The 12829-nt window shown below is 53.8% G+C and overlaps 1 protein-coding gene across 1 annotated transcript in view; it reads left to right on the top strand.

The window, feature by feature from the left end:
• The window catches only part of MSRB2 (methionine sulfoxide reductase B2), a 43838-nt gene that overhangs the window by 19503 nt on the left and 11506 nt on the right, over positions 1 to 12829 (top strand). The window lies entirely within an intron of this gene.

Raw genomic sequence — 12829 nt, 5'->3', positions numbered from 1 at the left:
CATGCCCTTGTAAATAGTTTCTCTCCATCTTTCTTGTAGGCTCCCATTAGGTACTGGAAAGTCACAGTTAAGTCAGCCTTCTCTTTCCCAGGCTCAATCCCAATTTTCTTAGCCTTTCTTCATAGGAGAGGTGCTCCATTCCTCTAATAAACTTCATGGCCTCCTCTGGACTTGCTCCTACAGGTCAATGTCCTCCCTGCTGAGGACCCCAGAGCTGGGTGCAGCACTGCAGGTGGGGTCTCAGCAGAGCAGGGACAGAATCCCCCCCTTGACCAGCTGCCCACGCTGCTTTTAGTGCAGCCCAGGACACATTTGGCTTTGTGGGCTGGGAGTGCACATGGCTGGGTCATGTCCAGCTTCTCATCCACCAGCACCCTCAAGCCCTTCTGGGCAGGGCCACTCTCACTCTGTCCATCCCCAGCCTGGACTGACACCGTGGATAACAGCATCTCTGAGGACTCATTGGAGTGTGTAACCTGGATGTGTCTTGTGGCTCAAGCCATCACTACTAGCATGACCCTTCAAGAAATGTGGATATGTTCACCAGGTAAACTCCATTTGCATCTGATAACAGCAAAGAAATGGCAAGGTTATAACCAAAAGTACAGCTGAAAATGTGTCATTGTCCCTCAGCTGCTATTCCTAAACAATTGCAGTACCCAGGGATCCAAACTAAAGGGAGGCAGCATCTCTGCCCTCTAAAGAGAGGACAATCTGGTGTGTGAAACACCAGGCAGAAGCCCTGGGAATGCAGGAGCTGAGCCGTGAAGACCTATGGAGGATTTGCAATGAATGCTGGCATGGCAAAAAGAGGGCACTGAATTCACACGCATTGCCCTAAGCCTTTGTGTGCCAGTGCACAGGGCCCGCTCTCGCTGCCCAGTCCCACAGCCGTAATTAAGGGATTCCCACTCGGCGTGAACAGGTGCAGCCCCACCCAAACAACAAGGCTGCAGACAAAAGATTATAAATATGGCCTAAATCCCTCTACTGTACATTGCAGTGGTGAGGGGGGACAGGTGGCCTAGGGTAATTCAGGTTCAGTCCCCATGTTGGGGTGGGAAATTGCAGCAGCTCATTTGGATGTGATAACTCCTTGTTGCCTCTGTTGATTGGGAAGCCAATGGCAGCATGGATTAAATCAAACAGCCTGTAAGATACTGGCAGTGGAACTTTTCCTACAGATTTCTGACAGCTTGTAAATAAAGGCACAGATGACAGAAAAGCTGCTTTCTCAAGCTATCCCTTTCTCACACATATTCTATGTCATTTATTCATTCATTCATTCAGCTATAATTGATCATAAAAATCTTGTGCATCAGATGAGCCTGAGTGTATGCATGCAGGGCATTTGCAGTGTTCACACACCTTTGGGGCTTGCTATGTTCAGAAGAGCTCTTGAGAGTTTTAGTAACAAAAAAAAATTGTCATCTGATGTGATATTTGCTGTTTTTCAAATTTATTGCACATGTGTATTGCACACTGTTGTGTTAGGCATGTCTTGCCACTGCTGTCCTGTCTGTAGATTTGGAGGGAGGTCTTACCTCTCCTCATGTAAATTTACAGTTTCATAATCTGTACTACTTAATGTATGTTCCTTGGGTGCATGGGGCTCTGCTACCACAGATCAGAGTGCCCTGCAAGCTTTCTTCTGGTTATCCTCACCTGAGAGTGAGCGAAAGGCTGTTTTCTGCATTTAATAGGTAGAGCTGAATTATAAAACCCTGGATTCCTTTGAATCAACAAAAACACCCAAGCTAAAGTTTGAACACTGCAGGTTCTCTCAGTAATTGTTAGAGACCTATAAGCAGGTAAAGATTGTCCAGAAGTAATTTGAAGCAGTTAGCTTCCTACATGGCACATCTTCAGTAGTGCTGAAAAATCAGCCAGACTAAGCCTGGGCCAGACTGAGTGCAAGGTGCTTGAGTACTTAAAGCTCTTCTTAGGCTTTTGAATCATTTAAATGGCAGAATGCCTTAAGAAACATGTAGCTGCCTAAATATTAATACTTTAACTTGCAGGTAAATTGTTTCAGTTCCTTCTGTTGCCAGTGAACCAAGAGTGGCATCTTCAATTGCCGCCAGACTCCACCTTTAAAAATTTCCCTTCTGAGGGTGGTTTGTTGTCCCCTTTTTCTCCCCCTTGACTATTGATGAGCACCTTACGCTTAGGAGGGCAGTTACTTTAACATAGATGCAGATGCCCTATCCTGTTCTAGATGCTCTCAGGTGTCCCATATGGATAGCCTGCATGGAAGTTCCAGCTGAGCCTCCAGAAAGGTGCAGGTCTCCTGTTGATCCTGTGTCATATCTGCAAGCCCCAAGTGCTGCATAGTTTTGGGTACTGTGTAGTACTTAACATGGTATTAGACCATATATGTCATATTGCTCTGTGTAAGGGACTGAATCCCTCTTCTAATTAGCGTCCACCTCTTGACTGGATGAAGTTAATGAGGACTCACACCCTAAGTGACTTGCTTGAGGACATTGATGCCAGAGGCATGTGTTTACAAGCCTAAAAAAGAGCAAAGAAGAGGATCCTGGGAAGTATAAATCCATTAGCGTAACCATGATAATGAGAGTAAATTATTAATCAATTTGTAAGCACATAAGTGATAAGAAGGCAGTAAAACATATCAGCATGGATTAATCAAGAACATATCACTTCAAATTAATTCAGTGTCCTTATTTGAAGGACTAACTAGCCAAGTGTGTAAAGAGATAGATATAATATATGTCAACTTCGTTGGTGTCCAAAGCCTTTACTCTTCTTATAAACAAAACCATTTAATGAGATCTAAATAAAATAGGGATTAGAATGAGCATACAATGTTTGAATCATATAAAAGTGCTCATCCACAATTCGCTGTCAAAGTTGAGTGTGCCAACTGGAGTCCTGCAGGTGTCTGTTGCAGCCCCAATGTTTTCAACAATAAATAGGCTACTGGGAAAGAGAGTGCTTTATTCAACTCCAGAGAGCACTGCCTGGGAGAAGCTGGGAGAGTTTGATTTGGAGAACAGGATCAGGACTCACATTGATCTTCACAGATTGGAGAGCTTGCCTAAAATCAATAAGCTGCACCATAATAAGACAAATACAAAATGCAATCTTGGGAAAAAAGACAGATCAAATATGTGATTTGTGAAGAATAACTGATAAGGCAGCAGTAGTGCAGGGATGGATCAGCTGGCTGTTGTGAACTATGCACGAGGCAAAATGGGAGATGCAGAAAAACAAATGTCATTTGAAGGAACATTAACAGCAGTGTTTTGGGTAAAACACTGAGGTAATTATTCTGCTCTACTTGGCACTGGTGAGGCTTAGCCTAAGTACAGTGTCCGGTTTTGGACACTACACTTGAAATGCTACAAGGACATTAGCATCTAACAGCATCAAAATGTTAACATGTATAAAAAGTGCACACTTGAAGGGGTATGGATTTGCTTAGTCTCAGGAAGAGGTCACTGAGAGGAGACATGAAAACAATCCTCATTTTGAGAAAGTTTCTCATGGAGTGGAATGAACAATGTTTTCCCCTACCGGAAGGTGAGCCCTGGAGAAGGGCTACCAGGCTAGGTAAAACAGTACTTTTAATGTGTGGACAACTTCCAAAGGAAATGCAGCATCTCCTTGTGTAGATGTTTTTTGTGTCCCTGACTTGGTTAATAATTTGCCACAAAGATAAAAGCCTCAGGGCTAAATGGATGGAGAGATGTGGTTTTGCAATGCCTAAATTGTAGGTGCTGGGCACGCAGCCCCAAGGCTCCTGGTATAGTGAGAGGCAGGTGATAACAAAGAGTGTAGGAGAGACCCAGTGGGCTCAGTAAGGAGCCAACAAATGTCTAACTCTGGGCCAGAGGAAAACATAACTGCACTTAGAAGTGGAGGTTGAGGGATCTGCAGTGGAAATCCTTTCCTGGAACTGAACAACCGTGGCAGGTCAGCTATTCTTGTTAGAAGTCATCAAGATAGTTTTAACATCATATTACAGCCAAGACTACTCAAGAAAACATCAACAATGTAGAGTATTTCCTTGTGAGAGACACTTGTGGGGCTAGAGGGTAGCTGATGGGAGATTCCTGAGGAATGTGGACCCTTAAGGTGCTTTTAAGCCTTTGGTTTTTCCTGCATCTCTAAGTTTTTTCTCTTTCTGAGACAGGAATCATTAATTTTAAACTCAGCTCTACTTAATAGTACCTAATAGTTTTAATAAAATTACTCGAGTTTTAAAAGCCGTTAGACAAGTTCATGGAAGGGATAGAGAGGGAAATGTATTGAGAGCTCTTAGACACATGGATCTATGCCGTGGCCCAGGATAGTAATCTCACTGCTCTTATGGCCAAAACATAAAATTTTTCATGAGAATTGTAGAACAAAAGAAGGACTGAAAATAATATTTGTCAGTCATGGAACAGGAAAGGCATCCCAGCATGGAAGGGGCTTGAAAGATCATCAGAGGAAGCATAGGACTGTGAGTATCAAAGTGGCAAAGAAGGAAAGAAATCCAGTGTTAGGAGGTCACACTTTAGGGACGTGTATTAAGAACATGTGCTATGGCTGTGTCTTGATAGTCCTTGCCAGGAAGAGGAAGAAAAAGACCTTGGGGCACTGGTTAATGACAAAGTGGTCATGAGCCACTGAAGGAACATGGCCATGAAAAAGGTAAATACAACCCTTGCAGTACAAAGTGAGGGATTTTGGCAGAAAGGCAAATGCTTACATCATTCTCCAAGGAGCTGTGAGAACTCTCCTGGACAGGTGTGTACCATTACGGTTCTGGTTATCCCAGAAGATTAACTTAAATGGAGAAAAGGGCAGGGAAAGGTGATAAAGAAAGAGGGAGTCCAATCCTGAATTTGCTTTGCTTTCCCTGGCAAAATGAGAGCTGAGAAGGAATGTGGTGACTGCATGTAGACCTAAGGGAAAACCCCATGGAGATTGAGATCTTTCATGGGAACCAACACCCACACCAGAACAGATGGGCATAGACCAGGAAGAAAGAATTCAAGGGAAGAAGATAGAAAATGAATGGAGTTTCTAACCAACAAAAAGGATCAACGTCTGGAAAGCTTCATTTCTATTTAATCTAGAGCTGGTTTCATTTATGGAAGAGACGATGTAACACGGGTGCTTAACAGAATGGAGAGGTGCCCTGTTACCCACTGGGTAGTCATTGGAAATTGTCAAGAATAAAAAATTAAAGCTAAATCGCAGCATCTCCTGCCAGCTGGTGTTAGGGAGCCTTCCTGCCCTCGTTACACCGTAAAGCAGTCACTGGCTTTCCATCAGCTGTGCCCTGCTCTGCTGTGTTTCAGCGAGCCCTTCTGCATTTGTGGGGACAGTCACAACTTGTGGAGTGTTTCAAATGAGCAACACTGCGTCAGAGCGGTGTTGTCAGGACCTGGTCTCAAGGAACCATTTCCTCTTCCCATGAGTGTTCTTGTGTCTTGGAAGATAAGACACTCCTTAGGAAACATGCTTTTTACATACTGCTTTCCTCCAGTGGCCCTGTTTATACATTCCCCACGAGGGAGCAGGAGGGACACCACACAGCTCGTACCGCGGGATGCGGGCAGGGGACACTGGGGAAAGTTCTGCGGCCAGGGGCTCCGGGCAGCCCGGGGAGCCAGCCCCTGCTCCCAGGCTGCCCACGCCTTCTGGGGCTGTCACGGCATCTTAGGAGAGCCCGTTCCGTGCGGGGACCAGTCGGGCTGGTTGCAGTCTCATTCCGCTGCGGTGCACTGAAGGAGTCACTGCTCCGTCCCCGTCCTGCAAAACCGGCACCCGCCCGACATCCCCCACCCTGCACCGTGGCTGCCTTTTCCTCCGGCCTCTCCGTGCCCGGGGCCTGGTCGGCCAGCTCCGGCTGGCCCCGCAGGCTGGGCACGGCCGCCCCGCTCGCACCTGAACAGCTCCCGCTGGAGCAGCCGCGGCCCTACCGCCTCCGCAGCCTGGAGCCTCGAGCCCGGCCATCTCCGTTGATGTAAATGATATTAACTTTAAGCCCTTCTATTGACGGGTCAGTTTGGAAGCTGATGAAACAGTAAATTGTTGGTGAAAACGTAGGCAGCTTTGTGCTTTGCCAAGCAGGTGCCTGGCGGTTTTAGTCAAGGACTGGTAAATTTACAAGAGCGCAGTGAACGTGCCCTTCCCGGGCTATTGTGAAATTGAGGGGCGAACAAAGGAGAACGTGAATATTCACACAGCCGCCTTTCAGCGTGTGGCATTGCTTCGCAATTTTAAAGCGCTGCGCTTTTTTTGGTTGTTGTTTTGTTTAGGAAAAAAACTACCAACAGTCCTCCCCCCAAATCAGAAAGTACCTGTTTGCGTTTTAAAAGACATGGAAATCATCCGTGAGCAACCATATAATTTGATTTGCTAAGCAATCTGCGAGGCGATTGCACATCATTTATAATGTTCATTGAGCATTTTGCTTAATTGTGTCTCTTTTTGTAAAGGAAGCACAGCCCCCTCCCGGCTGCGGCCGGCACAAGTGGCCAGATTCCCATGGACCCGCAGACAACCGCCGGCCCCGCGCGGGGTTTTTCCCAAGCGGAGCCGTCCCCCCACGCACGTCTGGGGGGCGAGAAAAGGGCTCAGGTACGAGCTCGCTGTCTGAACCCCCTCTGCTCACAGCCCGCGGCTTCGGCAGGTGCTGCCCGTCCAGGCTGGCGGGTGCCCGGCTCGCGTCTCGCCAGGGCGGTGCGTCCCGCGGGCGGCGAGCGCCGGGATCCACAGCTGCGGGACGGGCCCGGCAGCAGAGATGGCGGGAGGGGCTGATTCCCTTTGCCAGCCCCAGGCCCAGGAGAGGAGTTCGGAGAGACCTGAAGCCGGCACCAGAAGGGAAGGAAAGACCTCTCATGCACGACCTCGCTGCGGTCCGCTCCATCCCGTTTCCCCACACGTGCTTTGCCGTAGTCGGTCGCGCCTCCGCACGCCGGGGAACCTGCGCGCAGGCCGGAAGCGCGACCGAGAGGCCGTCGGGCCCCTCGGGCAGGGAGGTGCCGGTCGGGGAACGGCGTTTAGCGGGACCAGGGCCAGCCCCTGGCAGCCAGCGACCACCCGCCTTTCAGGCCCCTGCACGGAGCGGCAGGCGAAGCCGAGCGGGGCTCGGTGGGAGCGGAGCTGGGGCCGGCAGCCCCTCCGCTCTCCGGCGGAGGGAAGCCGGCAGCCTGCCCGCCGCCCGTCCGCACCTTTTGCCGGCCGCGGCCGCCCAGCCGCACCATATAATTTGATTTTCCCCCGTGCCCGCAGATCGATTGCAGCTCATTTGTTACATTCAGTGGTTCCTCGGGACGGGGAGGGGGGAGAAGGGCGGGCCGGGGGAGCCGGCGGCACAAGTGTTGGGATTCCCATGGGCTGTGCCTGCTCTCCAGCTTGCCGCACTGGCACCCCGGCCCGAGCGGCCGAAGGAGGGGGGTTTGCAGACACGGTGACCTCCGCGATCTCGGTTTGAAAGACCCTGAAAGGCGGCCCGCTATGGTGCATTACCAGCCCAGCGCCCAGGTACCAGCTCGGAGGGGAGGGCGCGCAGCCGGGCCGACCCCAGCTGCAGGTGCCGCCTCCTCCGCTGGGCGGGCGAGGGCCCGGGGCCACCCCGCCGCCTTTGTGGGGCCGCCGTCCCGCCGCGCCGCGCTCGCCCCGGTAGCGGCGCCGAGGGGGGAGAGCTTTTCCCCGCCTTATTTATGGGCCTCACGTGGTGGAGGCGGAAGAGGTGGGCTCGCTGCGGGCTGCTCTGCTCCCTCCGCCCCCCCCGAGCCAGTCCCTGCTCCGGGAAAGCCACCCGGGTCCTGGGCACCTGCCTCCGGGGATGCTTGGGCTACAGGGCCCGGAGGTGCTATGGGCTGGTGCGGTTCTGCTGGCCCGCGGGAAGCAAGAGAGCTCCCGCAGACGTCTCTGCAAGGTGGGTTTGGGTCTCCAGTACCTGGCAGCTCAGACCTACCTAGTGTCTGGCATGCAGACCAGGAAAGTTGTGTAAAAGTTTATTACCGTGAAACACACAATCCCCCAAGATTGCACTGAACAAAGTTTGATTTAAATTATGCTTTCAGTGGTAAAAAATTCCTAGAAGTTGCTCAATAAAGTGCCACTTAGTATCGTGTATTGCAATAGGACTTTTTTTTCCCCCCCAAAATCTTTCCTGGTAAATATAATTTGCACAGATAGTGGGCAGACTCTGGTCCCGTCTTTTAAAATACTCCTGCTTCCTTTCTCCATCAAACATTGCATCTCTGAATGAGTGCAGCACGCCAAGGAGTCCCGACAGGTGAGCTGTTGAGTTTTATAATCTTGAGCAAAAAATGGTCACACTCAGAATTTGCTCCACTGAGGATTTATGGACCCGAGACTTTTTGTTTAACCAGACACTGACAGGGTGGGTACGAAGATTTGAGAAGAATATTGCGTAGAGCCTGCATGGATGAAAGTGGAACTCTCCTGCCTTGTCTTCCCATGCCTGTGGTGTGACACCCTTGAAGGGTATTGGATCAACAATAGGAGTCAGGAAAATTATGCAGTTAATATAGGAATAAGAGTCGAATGGGAAGCCCAACACACCGGGGGACTTCTGGGGACCAGGATTCGTTATTCTGGAATCTCACGTGCGTTTGGAGCTACTTCACAAGACTCCGGACTAAAAGGCAGGGCGCGGGCTGTGGATCTCGCCCCTCACCTGTGTCTCCCCTTCACCTCGGACCTCACTGCTGCCCTTTAACGCCACCTGTTATCCATTTTCCGTGTCCTAACTGCTGGGTGAAACATGGCAGAAAGTAGAAGCCGGGGCACCTGTGGGTTGGGGCGGCTCGGGGGCAGCGGGGGCCCGGCAGCTTCTTCCCGTCTCGGCGGCTCGGGTGCGCAGTAAGGCAACGAGGACGAGCGCTGCTGCTTCTCGCCTTGCGGCTCATCCTCCGGCGGAGGGGCTGAGGAGCAACGCCCGGTCCCGTGTTCCTGCGAGGGTGTCCGAAGGGAGAAGCTCACCGCCACGCCCGCCGCTAAGACGGCCAGGCGCAGGAGTGTGCGAAGGTGTTCGTGGGGATCAGGGCAGACCCTTGGGAGGTGCAAAGCCCGCCAGGGTCCAAACCTTCGGGCAGGGCCCGACGTGCTCAGCGCGGCGGGCGCGGGGACAGTCAGTGAACCGGGACTGCCATCCTGTTGCGCTACGTGCAGAGCATCGCAGGGGGCCGTGCGCTTTGCAACCCCTCCGGGGCGAGCGACTGCCCCCGCTTCCCGGGCCAGCTCCGGCCCCGAGAGTCCTCGAGGGGAAACCTGTCGACGGGAAGTGATGGGTGGCGGTGGGCCAGGCGCGCTTCTTGCCTTAGAGAAGAAGAGCCTCTGTGGACCCTCAGTGGTGCAGGGGGAGGCCGGCCACGGAGGAGATCTTTATCGTCTTCTCGGGCCAGGGCCGAGCACCCCAGCAGAGTCAGGGCCGAGTGTGCTCCGGATCCCCTCCATGCAAGGTTCGCGCCCTCTCCTTATTCCCCCGGCGAGGCGCTTTGCGTGGTCCCGCGGTGTGTCGGGAGTGGGTGCTGGTGGGCCAGGCTCCGTAGGCAGCCCTGCCCTGGCTCCGTGTCCCGCCCCATCTCTGGACCTCTGGTGAGTCCTGGTCCCCGTGGAGGTGGCTGCCAGCTAGACCTGTCGTGTGGTCATTGACTCTGAAGGAAGGGCGATGCCCCCCTCCCCCCCCCCCCCCCTTCTCCTCTCCCCTTAACACTTGTTTCTGCCCTCAGTGGATTGAAATAACGACGTATCAAGTGCTGTTCATACATTTTCATTGCTGGAGAGTGGTGCAGGGAAGTGTCCTTCCCGAGAACAAAAGCGGGCCAGGTGACGCATCCGTGTTGGACAAATATTGAAAAAAGGGAATTTGCGACACAGGCGGTGGTGGCCCAAGTGTGATGCCGCGGCCCAGGCTCTGCTTGTACAGGTTCCTGGTTTTTGTAGATTTCCTTTCGTAATATCTTAGGCAACCCAAGAGGAACCTTCCTGCACCTCAGGCCGTTCTTTCGGGGACGGTCGGTATTCATTTCCCAAAGGCAGATGTACAAAACTGGAATCGTTCATCTTTAAAGCCATCACTGCCGCAGGGACGAGGGCTGAGTTGGGCACAGCGAGGGAATCGCTTCTGCCGGGCGTCGCATCGAGCGCTGAGGAGCTGGGGAGAGATATTTCGTTTCCTGCGCACCCCAGCGCACAGGCAGAGCGCCAGCCGTGCCCGTCGTGGGGTTCTCCGTGCATCGCTTTCCTCCCTGGGGCATTGCTCCCAAATTTTCCAACGATCTGCTAGGTCTGACCGGTTTCAATACAAGCTCCGAGTCTCCAACAGTCTGGAAACAGTGGGTTCTCACAATATCCCTCCGCTTCCCTTTGCAACTCTCTTCCTTCGCCCTCGGTCCTGACGGAGCTGCCTCTCAGGGACAGACAGACCGCACAGACGGACTTCCCAGACTGCCTGCCTGAGTTCTGTGGCCTGGTGGTGTCGTGCCACCTCCACAGTGTGACATTGGCATCCTAACGCTGCAGGGCTCACCCCGGCTGCGCAGTGTTAACCGTGCGCCAGAGCTGAGCAGGCTCCGGCAGCCCTGGGAAAGGGGGAAAGACTGGCATGGTAAATGAACTGAGCTCCCCCGTCTCTCCGGGCATATGCTGTGCTTGGATCAATAGGACAGATCCTCTTCTCTTCTTTCTTACTCCCGAAGGCCTTGTTAAGGCTGTCGGGAAGATGTTTCACCACCGTGTTAACGAGAGGTGCCCTAGCGCCTTGTCACGCTCTCGAGGACAGGGACACACCGTGGTCAAAATGCTGTGTTGGGAGAAGGCTGGTGGCAGAGGTTTTGAGGGAAAGAGCCTATTTGGGGGTGTTACTCCCCCTCAGGATCTGGCTGCACTTAGCCTGTCTGACCTGGGGGAAAGGTTGCAAAGTGAGCTATGAGTGCGTGTATGTGAGTCTGTGTGTCTCGACCGGGGGCAGTGGTGTCAGGTCGACATGATTTGCTCATCGCCTTTCAAGTGTCCGGCTCCAGCCAGAATGCACCAGGAATAAGGACTCGCCACCCCACGGGTGATGACTCCTTGGGCATGCAAGGGAGGGAACAGAGCCAGCTCTGTGGCCAGGAAATTCCCCCGAAATCACCTCAGTGTTGCTAGGGTTTAGCTTTTTTCTTTTTCCGTGTGTTTTGCGGTAGGTGTGACGTGGATCCGAGAGGGATACATGGTATGTATTAGATTTATACTTGTACTTCTGGCTGTGGTGCTCCACCGGTAGCGATCATTCCCTGGCTGCACTCAAGCCCATTTGCTTTTGGAAAAGGAGATACTTCAACTTCAGGCACGGCCCGGCCCGCCCACGCTGCGCGGGGCCAAGGTGGGGAAGGACCAGGCTCACGTTCAGGTGTGTCCCACCAGACAAGAGAGACCGCGAGCTGAGCCCCTGTCCCTCGGGTCTGCACAGGCCTGGAGTCCGGGCTGCTGGCGGTGACACGAAACAGGGGTGCAGCACAGCTGTGGGACTGTGGATGAGCTGGCGGCTCCTGGCGGCCGTGGGGCTGCAGGGGTGGCCGTGGACTCCCCCGGACTACCCGGCCCCTCCACTCCCCACAGCAGCCTCAAGGGCTGGGCACGGCAGGTTCCTGCCGTCCCACCAGCGCCTCACGCCCGGCTGCCTTGGGGTCGCCAAGCATTTACCCACCCAGCGGTCAGGAGCGCGAAGGAGGGACAGGGAGGCTCGCAGTGTAAGGGGGCAGCGCGGCCCCCCCGGGACCCCCGGGGCGGGGAAGGGAAAGCACCCCTGTTTTGTGCGGTGCAGAAGCTGTGTTCGCTCCCAGGTGGATCTTTCTGCTCAGCGGGACAGGGCTGCTCGGGAGGAGTGATTCGAGGGCGGGCGATTGTCTCTGCCAAGCTACGGCTGAGAACGCCGAGGGGCTTCCTGGCCGCCGTGCTCAGCGCCATTCGGAGCAGTCCCCGCCAGGCGCCGGTGGGCAGCGAGCTGAGCGGGAGCCAGCCGTGTGCCCCGGCCGCACGGAAAGCCAGCAGCAGCTCTGAGCCGTATGAACACGGTCACCGCTCAGGAGACCGAGCGAATGGATTATTGCCCGCACTGGACGCTCGTGAGACCGCATCTAAGATGCGGGCGGTGTTGGGACAGCCAGTGCAGAAAACAGGCGTGAGGGGCGAAGGGCTGAAGAGGCAGAGGAAGCTGGAGCAGCTACCTGGGGCGGGAAGGCTCCCCTGGAGTGGGGCTGGCTCATCCTGGGGCAGATGCAGTGTGGGGGGCACCCCGCAACTCTGCGGGAGTGGGCGACCAGAAGCCTGGCTCTTGACAGAGGCGCATGGTGAGTGTTTGAGGGACGGGGGGCGTGAGTGGAAACAGGAGTCCGGACGCACTCATCCCAGTCTCCTCCGAGGTCCCCGGTCCCGCCCCGCGGGTGGACGTGAACGGGGAAACGCATTGCCCCTCCGCGGGGACACTCTCTTAGTTTCCCCTTTCCGGGACGGTGGAAGCAGTCCCCCGGCCACGCGTGGGCGCATTCCTGGCTTCGCGCAGAGGTCTCCGCCTTCCCTTCTCGTTTTTTTCGCGTGGTCCGTCTGCAGGCGGGACTTTCCAAGAAGTGGTTCTTGCAAAGCTCTTTGTTCCCTCCCGTGACTCACGCGTTTCCCTGCCGTTATCACGGCGATGTCAGCGGCTTTGAAGTCGAGTCATTTATTACCTTCCCGGAGCTGGCCCTGTCTTGCTCTGCTGATAGACCTGGGTACGTTTCCACGCGGAGTTTGATCTCTGCCCGCGCTGGTGGCACACTGGAAAGTCACTTTCGATAAACCTCGACAGACTCTGCCG

The sequence above is a fragment of the Coloeus monedula genome (assembly GCF_965178545.1).
Source record: "Coloeus monedula genome assembly, chromosome: 1".
NCBI lineage: Eukaryota > Metazoa > Chordata > Aves > Passeriformes > Corvidae > Coloeus > Coloeus monedula.
The sequence above is the reverse complement of the archived record's forward strand: the minus strand, read 5'-3'. Positions and strand labels throughout refer to the sequence as shown.